Source organism: Mustelus asterias, chromosome 3 (genome assembly GCF_964213995.1).
Source record: "Mustelus asterias chromosome 3, sMusAst1.hap1.1, whole genome shotgun sequence".
Classification (NCBI taxonomy): Eukaryota; Metazoa; Chordata; class Chondrichthyes; order Carcharhiniformes; family Triakidae; genus Mustelus; species Mustelus asterias.
In genome coordinates, this window is record NC_135803.1 from 56,481,373 (window position 1) to 56,500,381 (window position 19,009).

A 19,009-nucleotide genomic window follows, 5' to 3' on the forward strand; every position below is an offset into this window, starting at 1 on the left:
GGGAGAGGACTAGGTAAGGGAGAAAGATAAATAAAGATAATCAGAGCATGACAGGAAGGGACAGAATGTACAAACTAAGGGGCACACTAGCAGATAAAGCTAGATTTTGCAAAATTAGTAAAAAGACAGAAATAAAGGCTCTGTATCTATATAAGAATGGGGAACAGGAGTAGGCAAATTACTCCTCCAGCCTGCTCAACCATTTAATATGATCATGGCTGATCTCATCTTGGTCTCAAGTCCACTTTCCTGACCATTCAGCATAGCCCTTCAAACCCTTCCTAATTAAAAATCTGTTCAGCTCTTCCTTAAATTTATTCAATTTCCCAGCATTCGCCACACTCTGGGGTAATGAGTTCCAAAGACTTATGACCTTTAGAGAGAAGTAATTTGTCCTCGTCTGTTTTAAATCTGCCACTCCTTATTGCAAAATTATGATCTCTTGTTCTAGATTACCCTACAAGAGGAGACATCCTCTCCACGTCTACTTTGTCAATCCCCTTATCATCTTGTACACCTCAATTAGTTCTCCTCCAATTCTTCTAAACTCAAGAGTATAGGCCAAAACTAGCCAATCTCTCTTCGTAAGATACACCCCTCATTTCTGGAATTAATCCAGCGACCTTCCTCTGAACCGCCTCCAATGGAACTACATCCCTCCTCAAGTAAGGGGACCAAACTGTACACAAGATTCTAAGTGCAGTCTCACTAATGCCTTGTACCTGCTGTACTTGCATACTCGTTTCCTGTGATTCATGCACAAGGACATCCAAATCCCTCTGCGCTGAAGCACTCCGAAGTTTCTCTCCATTTAGATAATAATTTGCCTTTGTATTTTTCCTACCAAGATGTGCTCATCCTAAAACCTCACACTTATGCATGTTAAACTTCATCTGCTAAATTTTGTCCCATTCACTATCCATATTCATTTGTACATTTCTTATTTCCTCATTGCAACTTACTATCCCACCGATTTTAGTGTCACCTACAAATCTGGCTATGGTACCTAACATCCCTGCATCCAGTCATTAATATAGATTGTATATAGTTGGGGCCCTGAGGACTGAACCTGTGGTATCCTACTAGTTACATCTTGCCAACCAGAAAAAGACCCATTTATCCCTACTCTCTGCTTTCTGTTGGTTAGTCAATCCTCTATTACCCCATATCCCATATGGACTAACCCCGTGTATTAACCTTTGTGTGGCACCTTATCGAATGCCTTCTGGGCATCCAGATATACTACATCCACAGGATCCTCATCATCCACCTTGCTTGTTACATCTTCAAAGAACTCAAGCGAATTAGATAAATATGATTTACTCTTCATAAAACCATGCTGACTCTGATTTTGACTTTCTCAATGTCCTGTTATTAAAGAACAAAGAACAATACAGCACAGGAACAGGCCCTCCGGCCCTCCAAGCCTGCACCGCTCATGTGCTCAACTAGACCATTCGTTTGTATCCCTCTATTCCCAGTCTGTTCATGTGGCTATCTAGAAAAGTCTTAAACGATCCCAGCGTGTCCGCCTCAATCACCTTGCTTGGCAGTGCATTCCAGGCCCCCACCACCCTCTGTGTAAAATACGTCCCTCTGACATCTGTGTTGAAACTTGCCCCCCTCACCTAGAACCTATGACCCCTTGTGTTCGTCACCTCCGACCTGGCAAAAAGCTTCCCACTGTTCACCCTATCTATGCCCTTCATAATTTTATACACCTCTATTAGGTCGCCCCTCATCCTCCGTCTTTCCAGGGAGAACATCCCCAGTTTACTCAATCTCCCCTCATAGCTAAGCCCCTCCATACCAGGCAACATCCTGGTAAACCTTCTCTGTACTCTCCCCAAAGCCTCCACGTCCTTCTGGAAGTGTGGCGACCAGAACTGGACGCAGTATTCCAAATGTGGCCTAACCAACGTTCTAGACAACTGCAACATCATGTGCCAACTTTTATATTCTATGCCCCATCCAATAAAGGCAAGCATGCCATATGCCTTCTTCACCACCCTCTCCACCTGTGCTGCCACTTTCAAGGATCTGTGGACTTGTACACCCAGGTCCCTCTGTGTGTCTATACTCCTGATGGTTCTGCCATTTATTGTATAGCTCCCCCTTACATTAGATCTACCGAAATGCATCACTTCGCATTTATCTGGATTAAATTCCATCTGCCATTTCTCCGCCCAATGTTCCAGCCTATCTATATCCTGCTGTATTCTCTGACAATGTTCATCACTATCCGCAACTCCAGCAATCTTCGTGTCGTCCGCAAACTTACTCATCACACCAGCTACATCTTCCTCCAAATCATTTATATATATCACAAACAGCAGAGGGCCCAGTACAGAGCCCTGCGGAACTCCACTAGTCACAGACCTCCAACCGGAAAAAGACCCCTCCACTGCTACCCTCTGTCTTCTATGGCTAAGCCAGTTTTCCACCCATCTAGCTAGCTCACCTTTTATCCCATGAGATTTAACCTTTTGCTCCAGCCTGCCATGAGGGACCTTGTCAAACGCTTTACTAAAATCCATATAGACGACATCCACGGTCCTTCCCTCGTCAATCGTTTTTGTCACCTCCTCAAAAAACTCAACCAAATTTGTGAGGCATGACCTCCCTCGTACAAAACCATGCTGTCTATCGCTAATGAGATTATTCAGTTCTAAATGCGCATATATCCTATCTCTAAGAATCTTCTCCAACAATTTCCCTACCACGGGCGTCAAGCTCACCGACCTATAATTACCCGGGTTATCCTTGCTACCTTTCTTAAATAACAGGACCACATTTGCGATCCTCCAATCCTCTGGGACCTCATCTGTGTCCAGTGAAGAGACAAAGATTTCAGTTAGAGGCCCAACAATTTCATCTCTTGCCTCCCTGAGGAGTCTAGGATAGATGCCATCCGGCCCTGGGGATTTGTCTGTCTTAATGTTTCCTAAAAAACCTAACACTTCCTCCCTTGTAATTGAGATTTTTTCTAACGGGTCAACACATCTCTCTGAGACACTACCAGTCAACATGTCCCTCTCCTTTGTGAATACTAATGCAAAGTATTCGTTTAGGATCTCTCCTACTTCATTTGATTCTAAGCATAATTGCCCTCCTTTGTCCCCGAGAGGTCCGATTCTTTCCCTAACAACCTAATTACTTGCTTAATAATGGATTCTAAAAATTTCCCAGTGACAGATGTTAAACTAATTGGCCTATGATTTCCTACATTTTGCCTCTCTCCCTTTTTGAGTGAGGGCGTTATATTAACAATTAACAATTTTCCAATCCACCAGAACATTCCCGCATCCAGAGAATTTTAGAATATTGTAATCAATGGATTCCTTTAAGATCCTAGGCTGTAGGCCATCATGTAGGTTGAATGTATGTAACATTTGTAACAAAATGGATGAATTGTCAGCTCATATAAAGATAAATATGCTTGATCTAATAGTCATTACGGAGACATGGTTGCAAGATGGCAAAGGCTAGGACCTGGATATTCAAGGGTACGTGATATTTTGGAATGACAGAAAGCTAAGAAAATGTGGAGGGGTAGCACTTTTAATTAAGTACAGGAGAGAGAGGTGGCCTTCGTTCTAAAATTCAAGGTGTAGAATCAGTTTGGGTAGAGATGACAAATAGCAAAGATAAGAAATCCCTTATGGGAGTAGTTTAGTCTCTGAACAGCAACTGCATTTTAGGACAGTGTTTACAGGAAAAATAATGGGGGCCTGTGAGAAAGGTATAATGAAAATTGTGGGTGATTTTAATCTACATAATAAATTGGATGAATCAGATTGACAAAGGTAGCCTGAAAGATATGTTCATAGAGCGTTTTCAGGACAATTTCTTAGAGCAGCATTTGCTAGAGCCAACCGGAGAGCTAATCCAGATCTGGTAATGTGCAATAAGGCAGGGTCAATAAATGACTCATTGTAAAGTAATCCCACAAGTGATTTCTTACCTTTGCTATTTCTCATCTCTACTCAAACTGATTCTATAATTAATGACCTCATTGTAAAGACGCTCGAGGTAGCAATTATTATAACATGACTGAATGATACATTCAGTTTGAGGGATAGAAGAGTGGGTCTAAGATTAGGGTTTTAAACTTAAGGGTAATTATGAGCAGATGAAGACAGAGCTGGCTAAAGTGAACTGCAAAATTAGGTTAAGGAATAGGTTTGTAGAGCTTCAGGAACAGGCATTAAAGTAAATACTTTATAACTCAACAAAGATACATGCCAGTGAGAAAGAAAAGACTCTAGGGGGCTGAGTCACCATCTCTGGCTGACTAAGGAAGTTAAAGATAGTATCAAAACGAAAGAAAAGGGTACAATTATACGAAGATCTGTGGCAGGTCAGAAGATTTGACACAATATAAAAAACAGCAGAGAATTACTAAAAAAAAGGGAGAAATTAGAATATGAGAAAAAGCTAGTTTGAAATGTAAAAACAGGTTGTAAAAGTTTCTGAAGGTATTTAAAAAGGAAAAAGATAAACTAAAGTAAGTGTTGGCCCGAATGTGGGTAATTAATAATGGAAAATATGGAAGTGGCAGAAGAATTGAACAGATGTATTGAGTGGAATTTTACCAAAATTTGTCAAGAATGTCAGGCTCTGACTGAAATATCACTGTACATCTCTTCAGATGCACAGCTGAGTTTTCAGACCAGACACAGAAAATCTGGGGGCGTGGTTTGCACCCTCACTATGGTGGGGCAGGACACGATTGTGGCCCCCTGATAGGCTCTGAAGATATATTTATATTTCCCCCCCCACCCACCACAGACAGGGAGGATCCCTCCAAAATCAGGTGACTCCCCCCACCATGGCAGTGTCATGGGCACTCTCCCACTCCCCCCAAACACAGCAAATCAGAATACTCTCCCCCCATCTCCCAGCCATGACTGTATCAGGAGCACTCTTCTTCTCTCCTCTCCCCCCTCCCCTCATCGGAGCAATAGAATCATAGAACCCCTACAGTGCAGAAGAGGCCATTCGGCCCACCAAGTCTGCACTGACTCTCTGGCAGAGTATCTTACCTAGGCCCTTTCCCCTGCCCTATCCCTGTAACCCTGCACATTTCCCATGGCTAATCCATCGAACCTACACATCCTGGAACATCAAGAGACAATTTATCATGGCCAATCCACCTAACCTGCACATCTTTGGACTGTGGGAGGAAACCGGAGCACTCGGAGGAAACCCACACAAACACAGAGAACATGTAAACTTCACAAAGACAGTCACCCAAGGCCGGAATTGAACCCAAGTTCCTGGAGTTGTGAGGCAGCAATGCTAACCACTGTGCCACCGTGCCGCCCTACGGCAGTATTGGAGGCACTCTCTGCTCCTGCCTCTCATAGACTTTAGCCCATCCCCCTAAAACACATAAGGGGGAACACTACCCAGAGTGCTCACTCCTGGCACTGCCCCCAGTACAGGTTGCACTGCCTCGAGCATGTCCCTCACCACCAACCCCCTCGCCCCCAGGGGCTATTGTTACCTTGGCGGGTTTCCCTCAACTAATTTCCATCACATCGGGAAGGTATGAATGTTCGCCGGGGGGGTGGGGGGGGGGGGGGGGATCAGGTGGTTGGGGGGGACCTTTAATAATATTTAATTTTATTGACATTTATTGAAATGAGGTTCCTGCCCACGTTGTTACATCATCAATGAGGGGTGGGGGAATTGGGAAACAAGAATCTTGTTAGGCCTGCATTACCTTTTATGCTAATGGAGAATGTAGGCTCCAATTGCCCCCATTGGCGGTGAATTTTACCGTCCCACCTGCCGTGGGAATTGGAACAGGTGAGGGGCAGACCATGGAAAAGTCCATTGACCTCAGGTGGAATTTTCCAGTTTCGGAGCGAGTGAGGCCAGAAAATCTGTGAACTGTCTTCACAGTAGAAGACACAAATGACATCCCAGAAATAATCATAAATCAAGAGGTGAAATGGAAGAAGTTTAAACTATTACAATAACAAAGGAAGGGATATTGAGAAAATTATTAGAACTAAACGCTGACAAGTCTTTAGGTCCTGATGGACTTCATGCTAGACTCTTGAAAGAAGTGGCGGTGGGGATAGTAGATGCATTGGTTGTAATTTTCCAAAATTCCCTAAATTCTGGAAAGGTCTCATCAGATTTTAAAATAACAAATGTAACTCCTCTATTCAAGAAAGGAGGGAGTCAGAAAGCACAAAACTACAGGCCAGTTAGCCCAACATCGGCCATAGGGAAAATGTTAGAATCTATTATGAAAGAGGTTGTAGATGGGCAGTTAAAACATCGCAATTCAATCAGGCAGTGACAACATAGATTTGTGAAAGGGGAATCACTAATTTATTAGAGTTCTTTGAGGAAGTAACAAGCAATGTGGGTAAAGGGGAATCTGTGTCGATATGGCAGATTTTCAGAAAGTATTTGACAAGATTCTACCAAGAGCTCATGGTTTGGGGGTAGCATATCAGCATGGATAAAGGATTGGTTAGCTAACAGAGAGTGTGCATAAATGAGATATTTTTGGGTTGGCAAGATGTGACAAGTGGAGTGCCACAGGGGTCAGATTTACAATTTATATCAATGACATAGATGAAGGGATCAAATGTATGATTGCTAAATTTGCTGATAAAAAGATAGATAGGAGAGGAAGTTGTGAAGTGGACATAAAGGGCCCTATTTTACCATTTTGAGCCTAAGTGCCGAATCTGGGCGTCAAATAGATCCGTGCCTGGAATCCTCTTTGCAGCGCGCCCATACGCGTTTTACCGGCTCTGGCCCGATCCACGCTGTGGCTGGGGCTTAGCGCTGGCGGACCGATCGGAGCTCTGAACTGCGCATGCGCAGTTCGAAAAAAATCTGACAGAGTGCGCCCGGGCGTGAAAAAAAAAGCAGAACGCGGCTCTCTGACGTTCATCCTCTGGTCGGGAGGGGGGGGGCCTGACCGATCATCCCCTGGGGGAGGGGGGGGGGTGTGTGACCGATCATCCTGGGGGGGGGGGGGGGGGGGGAGAGGGGGTGTGATATCTCATCCTCTGGTCGGGGGGTGTGGGGGGGGGTCGGCTACCAGTCTGCAGCCGATGCCTCCTGCTGGAGTGGACATGCGGCAATGCCATCCCATGAAACCTTCAGGATGAAGCGATTCCTCGCTAAGATGATGAAGCAGAACCAGTCGATTCCACAGTATTAAGGGATACACCATCACTGGTACACTACCAGCCACAGATTACTCTTCGCTGCAGGAGCAAGAGAGCAGGAGAGATGGCTGTGGCTGGTAGTGTACCAGTGATGGTGTATCCCTTTACACTGTGGAATCGGCCGGTTCTGCTTCATCTTCTTAGCGAGGAATCGCTTCATCCTGAAGGTTTCGTGGGATGGCATGGCCGCACGTCCACTCCGGCAGGAGACATCGGCCGCAGACTGGCAGCCGACCCCCCCCCCCCCCGACCAGAGGATGAGACGTCACACCCCCTCTCCTCCCCCTCCTCCCCAGGGGATGAGATGTCACACCCCCTCTCCTCCCCCCCGACCAGAGGAAATTATAGGCCGGTGAGCTTGACGTCCGTGGTAGGGAAGTTGTTGGAGAGGATTCTTAGAGACAGGATGTATGTGCATTTAGAACGAAACAATCTCATTAGTGACAGACAGCATGGTTTTGTAAGAGGGAGGTCGTGCCTTACAAATTTGGTGGAGTTTTTTGAGGAAGTGACAAAAACGGTCGATGAAGGAAGGGCCGTGGATGTCGTCTATATGGATTTCAGTAAGGCATTTGACAAAGTCCCACATGGCAGGTTGGTTAAGAAGGTTAAGGCTCATGGGATACAAGGAGAAGTGGCTAGATGGGTGGAGAACTGGCTTGGCCATAGGAGACAGAGGGTAGTGGTCGAAGGGTCTTTTTCCGGCTGGAGGTCTGTGACCAGTGGTGTTCCGCAGGGCTCTGTACTGGGACCTCTGCTATTTGTGATATATATAAATGATTTGGAAGAAGGTGTAACTGGTGTTATCAGCAAGTTTGCGGATGACACGAAGATGGCTGGAATTGCGGATAGCGAAGAGCATTGTCAGGCAATACAGCAGGATATAGATAGGCTGGAAAATTGGACGGAGAGGTGGCAGATGGAGTTTAATCCGGATAAATGCGAAGTGATGCATTTTGGAAGAAATAATGTAGGGAGGAGTTATACAATAAATGGCAGAGTCATCAGGAGTATAGAAACACAGAGGGACCTAGGTGTGCAAGTCCACAAATCCTTGAAGGTGGCAACACAGGTGGAGAAGGTGGTGAAGAAGGCATATGGTATGCTTGCCTTTATAGGACGGGGTATAGAGTATAAAAGCTGGAGTCTGATGATGCAGCTGTATAGAACGCTGGTTAGGCCACATTTGGAGTACTGTGTCCAGTTCTGGTCGCCGCACTACCAGAAGGACGTGGAGGCATTGGAGAGAGTGCAGAGAAGGTTTACCAGGATGTTGCCTGGTATGGAGGGTCTTAGCTATGAGGAGAGATTGGGTAGACTGGGGTTGTTCTCCTTGGAAAGACGGAGAATGAGGGGAGATCTAATAGAGGTGTACAAGATTATGAAGGGTATAGATAGGGTGAACAGTGGGAAGCTTTTTCCCAGGTCGGAGGTGACGATCACGAGGGGTCACAGGCTCAAGCTGAGAGGGGCGAAGTATAACTCAGACATCAGAGGGACGTTTTTTACACAGAGGGTGGTGGGGGCCTGGAATGCGCTGCCAAGTAGGGTGGTGGAGGCAGGCACGCTGACATTGTTTAAGACTTACCTGGATAGTCACATGAGCAGCCTGGGAATGGAGGGATACAAACGATTGGTCTAGTTGGACCAAGGAGCGGCACAGGCTTGGAGGGCCGAAGGGCCTGTTTCCTGTGCTGTACTGTTCTTTGTTTGTCACACCCCCTCTCCCCACCCCCCCCTCCCCCCAGGGGATGAGAAGTCACAACCCCTCGCCTCCTCCCACCCTTTCCCGCCCCAACCAGAGGATGACCTGGGTCAGAGAGCTGTTGCAGTCTCTGACCCCGCTCTTCGGAGGCTGCAGCGGCGACTTCAGACTTTTATTTTGCAGGTCGGTAACAGCGCGGATCTGGATCGGGCCAGAAGACGGTAAAGTGGGATTTGGCGGTAGAGTTGGGCGCGTGGTTCATTAAGTCAGTTTAAATGCATGCGAATGCATTTAAATCGTCGGGCCGCCCGATTCGGGCACGGGTCCGGCCCGCGCCCGAATCAGGTGTCGGTAAAGGCGTGATCTGCTCAGATTTGGGTGCAGATCGCGTTAAAGGCACGCGCCTAACTTTACCGCGATTTCGCGCCCGTTTTGGTAAAATCAGGCCCAAAGAGTATGCAAAGGGATTTAGATTTGAGTGGGCAAGTACTTGGCAGACGGAGTATGATGTGGGAAAAAGTGAACTTGTTCACTGTCAGGAAGAATAGAAAAGCAGTATATTATTTAAATGAACAGAGATGGCACAACTTTAAGATATAGAGGGATTTGGTTTTCTTGGATGAATGAATTTCTAGAATGAATTTAAAAAGTTAGTATGTAGGTGTAGCAAGTGGCTCGGAATGCAAATGTAAAGTTATAATTTATTGCAAGAGGAATGGAATATAAAAGTAAGCAAGTTTTCTACTACTGAGATCACATTTCAAGTACTGTGTACATCTTGGACTCCTTATTTAAAAAGGAAATAATCACAGTTCAGAGAAAGTTCACTCAACTGATTCCAAGGATGAAGGGATTACCTTAAGAGGAAACGTTAGACAGGTTGGGCCTGTATCTATTGGGGTTTTAGAAGAATGAGAGATGATCTTATTGAAACGTACAAGATGAGTGGATTTGACAGGGTAGATGTTGAAAGGATGTTTTCCCTTCAGGGAGAGACTAGAATGAGGGACAGAGTTCAAAAATAAAGGGTCTCTTATTTAGGACAGAGATAAGCAGAAATGTTTCTCTCAGGGGGCTGCGAGCCTGTGGAATTCTCTTGCCCAGAGAGCAGTTAAGGCAGAGTTAGATAGATTATTTATTGACAAGAGCGTCAATATGTACAGGAGATAGGCAGGAAAGTAGAGTTGAGGCCACAATCAGATAATTCACGCTCTTATCAAATGGCGAAGCAGGCACAAAAAGCCAAAGGGCCTACTCCAACTCCTACTTTGCATGTTTGTATGTATGTTCATAGCACTCAGAAAACTCCCACCATCGGGGCCAGAATAATCCATCTGCTCAGGTCCCCTGCCATTATCCACCACCGATGCACTGTAGCTGGCGTTCATACCCACGAGTGTGTGCGTGTGTGTCCTGTGTAAGGCTCAGTTTGGGTTTTTTAAATAGTTATGCTGAGGTTAGAAGTGCCTTTATTTCTTCTAACTCTTCCAGAGTAACTGTGAGTATAAAACTGGCAGAGCCTTCCAAAGTTAGCAATTCAAATCGCTCTGTCAGATGGTTTCCAGCACAGCACAATTGTCCAGGGGAAATTCGCGCTTCTGGACAACTGTCAGTAAATCCTTACCTGGAAACTTCCAGGGTCAGTGAGTCAGTGTTTCAAGTGCCAAAGTAGATACGATGTAAATCTTACATTTTCTGGCATTGTACCTCCAAGAGCACAAGTAAAGGTTGAAGTTTATAAAATGGAAAATCTTTTCACAAACAGAAGTGGTTTGCAAGGACATAGTTTTGAGAGTTTTTTTGATGAAGGTGATGACAGCAGTTTTTTTTAATTCATTCATGGGACATGGGCATCGCTGGCTGGCCAGCATTTATTGCCCATCTCTAATTGCCCAAGGACAGTTGAGAGTCAGCCACATTGCTGTGGCTCTGGAGTCACATGTAGGCCAGGCCAGCCAGATTTCCATCCCTAATGAACATTAGTGAACCAGATGGGTTTTTCCAACAATCAACAATGGTTTCATGATCATCAGTAGTTTTAATTCTGAGAGGGATTCCCTAATGCAGCTTTGACTTACCCCACAAACTCTATTCTGGGGAGCCAGAAAGTTACTGGCCATTGTGAACAGTTCCCTTTTCTCAGATAATATTCCTTGCTGTTTTAAAACAGCATTATGGGGAGGCGATGGCGATGGGAGGCGATGGCCTAGTGGTATTATTGCTAATCCAGAGACTCAGCGAATGTTCTGGGGACCCGGGTTCGAATCCCGCCACAGCAGGTGGTGGAATTTGACTTCAATAAAAAATATCTGGAATTAAAACTCTACTGCTGATCATTAAACCATTGTCGATTGTTGGAAAAACCCATCTGGTTCACTAATGTCCATTAGGGATGGAAATCTGGCTGGCCTGGCCTACATGTGACTCCAGAGCCACAGCAATGTGGTTGACTCTCAACTGCCCTTGGGCAATAAATGCTGGCCAGCCAGCGATGCCCATGTCCCATGAATGAATTTTTTAAAACTGCTGTCATCACCTTCATCAAAAAAACTCTCAAAACTATGTCCTTGCAAACCACCTTCTGTTTGTGAAAAGATTTTCCATTTTATAAACTTCAACCTTTACTTGTGCTCTTGGAGATACAATGCCAGAAAATGTAAGATTTACATCATATCTACTTTGGCACTTGAAACACGTATTAATAACTAAATGGTTGTTCAAGTGTGCCTATTAATACACATTCCTCAAACTGTAGTTTTCCTAAAAGTGAAAGGTTTTAGTTATTCCTGTAGTGCTCTGCTCTGTTAAATGTAGCATAAATAGGGTTACTTCCTTTCTAAGTACATAGTCTTGCAACCACAACCATGTCCTACCTTTGTAAATGTTTCTATTAACTGTTAATTTACCAGGGGTAACATTGTTTTAAACAGTGGAATTTTTAGAAATATAAACCATTTTTCTCGTCCAAGTATGCTTTAGCTGCATTTTTTTTTAGTTGAGAGATGTTTGGAATATTAATTAGCTGATTAGCAGCGTTAGAATCCAATATTATATACTGAAATGTAGTAAAGTGATAGTTGCTATTAGGTTTAAGAAGCAAACAAAAGACAATCATGTGTAATGTATTATGTGAATGTGTCATCTCTGCTGTATTATGGCTCCAACAATTTAGATCTCAACATATAACTTAGTCAGTAACTTCACCCAAATCTAATCCAGAGTCAACTGTACCCTTGCACCTTCACACAAAAGAACATTGTGCTGTGCAGTGTTACTGCACAATCAGCAGTTATCAACTTTGACCATCATTAATGAGCCATCTGAACTTTTCCGAATCTGCTGGGGTGGAAAAGAGATGTTGAACAAATGGAGTTCCTTTAGGCCATCTTAAAAGTTGCTCTGAGGGATTGAAACAATTGCTTTCTGTTGTCTACATTGCTCTAGGCCTCGGCATATTCTTGCACCACAAATACAGCTGACATCTATCTGATGATCTTTGACCAAGAGAATCAGAGCTGTATATATGCAGGTGGCTCGCAGCTACTAAAATTTCTAGGAGATTTAAAACTTAACTCTTTCTCCCCCAAACTTCTTTTATAATCAAAATAACATTCTTGAGCAGCAGAAAACTTTCAGAAAAATATGCGTAATGAATTAATGAACTTCAAGCAAGTAAGAATGTATTGCACCAAAGTATATTCCTAAAACATCAAAAACTGTGGAATCCTTATCAGAGTTGCAGTTGTTTGGCAATCTATCCCAAATGGTCATAGTTTTCCAGATTTAAAGTACTTCAGCAAATATCAGTTACACACTACAGAGAAAGCATGTATTTTATGAACACATTTAAAATGCAAGTTTATGATTGTAAATTATAATCTGTAACTATTTTACATGCTACAATTTATTAAACTATTACATAAATACATAAAGGCATTTTCATTTCACTGAATTTATGTACATAACTCACAATAAACTAAAATTATATGTTACATTTATTTTCATTAGGTAAGGATGTGTATCATTACAAACTTCAAAGTTGGATTTACTTACATGAAAAATTAACAACAATTTTACAGAACAACAAAAAGATCTCGTGTCTTCTGTCTTCAGACCTACGTCTGCCGAGTGGGCAAATGATATGGGAGGTCCTATTGATATGACTAACAAATGGATAAATTTTTAGCCTATCCATCTTACAAAAACTGGGTGGGTGGGCACCAAAAACCTAGCAGCTTACCCTTTCAGATCTTAGCCATTTCTGACTTTAACCAGCAGAGTTTTGCAAATGGATAAAGTACCCCCCTAAAATTGCAAGAACCCTCATATATTTGCGCAAATTGGCTGAGCATCGATAGATCCTCCCATATCATCTAAACAGCGCTTGTGCAAGGATGATGTGGTTGTTAACCCATTAGGTAGAAGGACTGAGGAGGCCCTGTCAGTTAAGGCTAACATTTTTCTTTCTGGAGCCAGGCTTTCCCGGCCCCAGAGTTACCACCCCGTTTCCTTCCAGGAGCCCCTTGTGAAACACCTCTTCGCCACTTACTTAGAAGCTGGCAGGCAACAAAAACCAATCTAATCTTCACCAGCATGTAGTCAGTCTATTCTGAGTGGATAGAGAGTGGATTAGCAGCCCAGGAGTTTAAAAAAAAACTCCAGGCTTTTTAATTTAGTGAGTGTGTTTCACACTTAATCCACCTCCCCACAATGTAACATAGTTTTAGGCATTAGAATAACTTCTTTCTATCTTGACTATCTATTCAAAGTATTCCATTGATGCATCTCTGATGACCCGAGAGCCCATTTATTGACAAAAATTGTCTATTCCTTTCTAAAATCCATCAAATTTGTTGTCCCACCACCAAAGCCATTACTCTGTTCTATGTAATTACCACATCAGTGAAGGCACAGCCACCACCCACCATCAATATCATTTTAACAGGTGCCTAAGTGAGGACGCTGTTGTGGCTTACTGACTATCAACAGAAATATTGGCAAAAGAAAGTTTCCTTTTTTGTTTGTGAGAGCTTGCTGTGTGCAAGCCAGTTGCTACATTTCCTACATTACAGTAGTGACTATGCTTCAAAGGTACTTCAATGGTTGTGAAGAACTTTGGGACATCAAGTATTTGTGAAAATCTCTACAAAATTGAAAGTCTTTCTTTCTTAAGGTAGTATCTATTGTCCCTCTCCTATTTTTATTTTCCCAAGCTGGCTCCTTGGGCTGGCAGAAACTGACCAAACTCCTCTCTGCAAGTCTACCGTTAGCCATCCATTACCATCCTTTGTCATTTCTCCCTCAATCTCCACTCTTCCATTTCTTAAGATCCCCGACTCTTTTAGTGGGTGCATTTTAGCCTAAACTCCAAGTTCAAGCTACGGAACTGAGCGTAACCAGAGGGGAGACAAAAGGGTGGTAGCTGCAATACTGATAACAAGGCCAGAACTAGTCGCACTGGAGGGCGGCACGGTAGCACAGTGGTTAGCACTGCTGCTTCACAGCTCCAGGGTCCCGGGTTCGATTCCCGGCTCGGGTCACTGTCTGTGTGGAGTTTGCACATTCTCCTCGTGTCTGCGTGGGTTTCCTCCGGGTGCTCCGGTTTCCTCCCACAGTCCAAAGATGTGCGGGTTAGGTTAATTGGCCAGGTTAAAAATTGCCCCTTAGAGTCTTGGGATGCGTGGATTAGCGGGTAAATATGTGGGGGTAGGGCCTGGGTGGGATTGTGGTCGGTGCAGACTCGATGGGCCGAATGGCCTCCTTCTGCACTGTAGGGTTTCTATGATTCTATGATTTCTATGGAGAGCTTCAGATTCTTGGGACACTGGGAACGGTTTTGGAATAGAAGACACCTATTCAAAAGGGACAGGTTACACCTTAACATGACTGGGACTTGGAAACTCGGAGTTAGGTTCATTAATGGATTCTGAAAGGTTTAAACAGTCTTAAGAGAAGTGAATGTGGAGATAGTAGTGGTTGTAATTTTCCAAAATTCTTTGAACTCTGGAAAGGTGCCATCAGCTTGGAAGATAGTGAATATATTCCTCTATTCAATAAAGGAGAGAAACAGAAAGTGGGAAACTACAGGCCAGTTAGCCTAACATCTGTCAAAGGAAAATGCTAGAATCTATTATTAAGGAGGTTATAGGAGGACACTTAGAAAATCTTAATGCAATCAGGCACAGTCAACATGGTTTCGTGAAAGGGAAATCATATTTAACTAATTTATTCAAGTTCTTTGAGCTAGTAACAAGCAATGTGGGTAAAGGGAACCTGTAGCTGTGGTGTACTGTATTTCTAAAAGGGATTTGATAGGTGAAACACCAAAGATTACAATACAAAATAAGAGCTCATGTTAAAGGGAGTAACATATAAGCATGGATAGAGGATTGGTTAGCTAACAGGAAGCAGAATAGGGATAAACGGGTCATTTTTGGCTTGGCAAGCCGCAACTAGCAAACTGCCATCGGATTCAGTGCTGGGGGTCTCAATTATTTACAATATATATAAATGACTTGGATGAAGAGATCATGAGACAGAGGAATCTGAGTATCCTGGTACATGAATCACAAAGAGTTCGTACACGATACAGCAAGTGATTAGGATGGTAAATGGAATGCTATTGTTTATTGCAAGGACAATGGAATATAAAAAGAGGTTTTGCTGCAGTTGTACAGATCACATCTGACGTACTAATGTGCAGCTTTGGTCTCCTTACTTAAGAAAGAACACATTTGCATTAGCAGTTGACAGAAGGTTCACTCGACTGATTCTTGGGATGAAGGCTACATCTAATGAGGATTGGTTGGACAGATTGGGCTGTATCCATTGCAGTTTAAAAGAATTAGAGGTAATCTTACTAAAGCAAATAAAATCCCAAGGACACCTAACAGGTGGATGCTGCCCCTTGTGAGACATTGCCAGTTTTGGAAAAAAGGGATGTCTTGAGGGGGCAAGGACCAGGTTCATTTATTCAGATTTGTGAAGCTACTTGGGGTACTCTATATGTACCCAAATAATGAGAGAAGTTAAAGAACAAATCTCAGAAAAATCAGAGAGTTCTGCAAGGACCACAGTATGATGATACCAGGGGACTTTCACTGTCCAAATATTGATTGGGAATAATGCTAGGCTATAGGGCAAGAAGGGAAATGTGTTTTAGGAGAACACCCTTGATCATGTTCTCAGCTCAATGAGAAAGCAGGCATTGCTGGATCCAGTGATGGGAAACGAAGTGGCCTTTTTTTTATTCATTCATGGGACATGGGCATCGCTGGCTGGCCAGGATTTATTGCCCATTCCTAGTTACTCGAGGGCGGTTGAGAATCAATCACGTTGCGGTGGCTCGAGTCACATGTAGGCCTGATCAGGTAAGGACAACAGATTTCCTTCCCTATAGGACATCAATGAACCAGATAGGTTTTTACAACAATTGACAATAGTTTCATGGTCATCAGTAGTTTCTTAATTCCAGATATTTTTTACTGAATTCAAATTCCACTACCTGCTGTGGCGGGATTCGAACACAGGTCCCCAGAACATTAGCTGAGTTTCTGGAGTACTCCAGTAATAATACCACTAGGCCATCGTCTCCCTTGTCATCAGACCATAAGATTTATATTAGTAATGGAGAAGAGCATGAAACAACCTACTACAGAAATTGTAAATTGTAAAAACTATAATAGAATAGTGGGTGATCTTTCAGGAAGAGATATCTCAGGTACAGGCTAAATATATTCCAACAAGGGCAAAAGGTAAGGGGGCCAAAAAGAGAGCTCCTTAGATCATAGAAATCCTAGAGTGCAGAAGGAGGCCATCCAGCCCATTGAGTCTGCATTGAAAACAATCCCACCCAGGCCCTGTTCCCATAACGCCACATATTTACCCGCTAATCTCTCTAATCTATGTATTCGGGACACTAAGGGGCAATTTAGCATGGCCAATCCACCTAACCTGCACACCTTTGGACTGTGGGAGGAAACCAGAGCTCTCAGAGGAAACCCGCAAAGACAAGGGGAGAACGTGCAAACTCCACACAGACAGTGACCCAAGCCAGGAATTGAACCCAGGTCCCTGGGGTTGTGAGGCAGCAGTGCTAACCACTGTGCCACTGTGCCGCCCCCGAGGGAGATAAGTGATTATGATGAAACAAAGAGAGTGCATGACTCATTTCAGGTGAATTCTTTAGGTGAGAACCAAGTCGAATAAAACAGTTTTTGAGTGAGAAGGTGAAGTGGAAAATAAAACCGGCAGAGGGTATGACGACAGAATGGCAATCAACATAAAAAGGAACTGAGAAATATTCTACCAACATGTAAATACTAAGCGGTTAGTATAGCTGGTGGAGTTGATTCTATTAAAGATAAGGTTGGTGAAATAGGCTTGGGGTGCCTGGCAGGGCTAGAATATTTAAAGAGTTTTTTGTACTCAGTGTTTACTAAGGAAGAGGAATCTGACAAAATATCTGGAGAAGTGGAGACAATGGAGGCAATGGATAATGTGAAAATTGGAAGGAGGTGGTACTGGAAAAGTGGGCCATGCCTTGGGTAGATAAGTCACCTGGTCTAGATAGTTTGCATCCCAGGGTGGAGATAGCAGAAGGGCATGTCTTAATCTTTAAATCTTCCCAAGATATGGGGGATGTGCCAGAGAATTGGAGAGTGGCAAATGTGACACTCTTGATCAAAAAAGGCGTAAGGACTATCCTAGCAACTTTAACCTCACTAGTGGATAAGGGTTTGGAATCCATAACCAGGAGAAAAAAAACAGCCAGCACAGATTTGTAAAAGGCAGATTGTGTTTGACTAATCCAATTGATTTTTTAAATGAAATAACAGTAGTCGATGAAGGGAATGTGGCGAATGTTGTCTATATAGATTTTAAGAAAGTGTTTGACAAAGTACCACATGAAAATCTGGTTGACAATATTGAGGCTTATTGAATAGGAGGATCAGTATCCAGTTAAATAAAAATTGGCTGATTGACTAAAAGCAGTGAGTCGTGGTAGCTGGTTGTTTTTCAGACTGGAGGGTGATAGACAGTGGTGTTCCTGAAGGGTCAGTGCTGGGACCACTGGTTATTTTGTTATATATAAATGATTTGGAATATGGAGTAAAATTTCAAAACTTGCCAATGATCTAAACTTGGAAGAGTGGCAAACCATGAGGAATATGAATCTCTTACAACAGGACATGGATAGACTAGCAGAATACGCAGACAAGTGGCAGATGGAACTCAATACAGAGAATTGTGAGGTGATGAATTTTGACATAAGGGATAAGGAGCGGCAATATAAATTTAAAGGCACAATTCTAAAGAGTGTGCAGAAACAGAAGGTCCTGAGGTATATATACATCGAAATTTGAAGATGGCAGAACATATAGAGTGGTTAACAAAGCATATGAGATCCTGGGTTTCATAAAAAGAGACATTGAGCAGGGAAGTTATGCAAAACCTTTACAAAGTTGTGTTTAGGCCCCAGTTAAGAGTTTTGCATCCAGCTCTGGTCACCATACTTTAGGAAAGATCATTGACAAGATGGAGGAGATTTACCATAATGGTTCCAGAGATCGGGGTTTTTAGTTACAAGGTTAGGTTGAAAAAGCTGAGGCTGATTTCCTTAGGGCAAAGGAGATTGAGGGGAGAGTTGATAGAGGTGTACAAGATCAGGATGGGCTTAAGTATGGATTTGAGGACATCCTTGAAGCAGTTTCACTGTCTTCCTACCATGAGCCTCCTGCCATGACGGAGTTCTGAGTAGAACAAATTCTACAAATTACATGTCCCGTCCAATGGAGCTGGTTTTGAGTGATAAGTCCCACGATGCTGGATATGTTATTTTGAGAGAGGAGGCTGCTGTTCAATGCTTTCTTGTCACTGGATTTGAAGGATGTTGCAAAGGTACCATTGGTGGTACTTCTCCAGTGCTTTGATATGCCCGCTGTTGGTTGTCCAAGGTTCTGCAGTATGTTGGAGGATTTCTCTGGCATCAGGACTCTACTGCTCTACTCTATGCTGTAATACTCAGCGGCTGCGACTCTGCTCGATCACTCAAGTTTTAACTTTTTCTAATCAACACCTAATCCACAATCTGCTGCCGTTA

The 19,009-nt window shown here is 43.4% G+C and overlaps 1 protein-coding gene across 8 annotated transcripts in view; it reads right to left on the reverse strand.

The window, feature by feature from the left end:
• ift80 (intraflagellar transport 80 homolog (Chlamydomonas)) overlaps positions 1-19,009 on the reverse strand; it is a 253,918-nt gene that overhangs the window by 63,028 nt on the left and 171,881 nt on the right. The gene's annotated exons all lie outside the window — the stretch shown is intronic.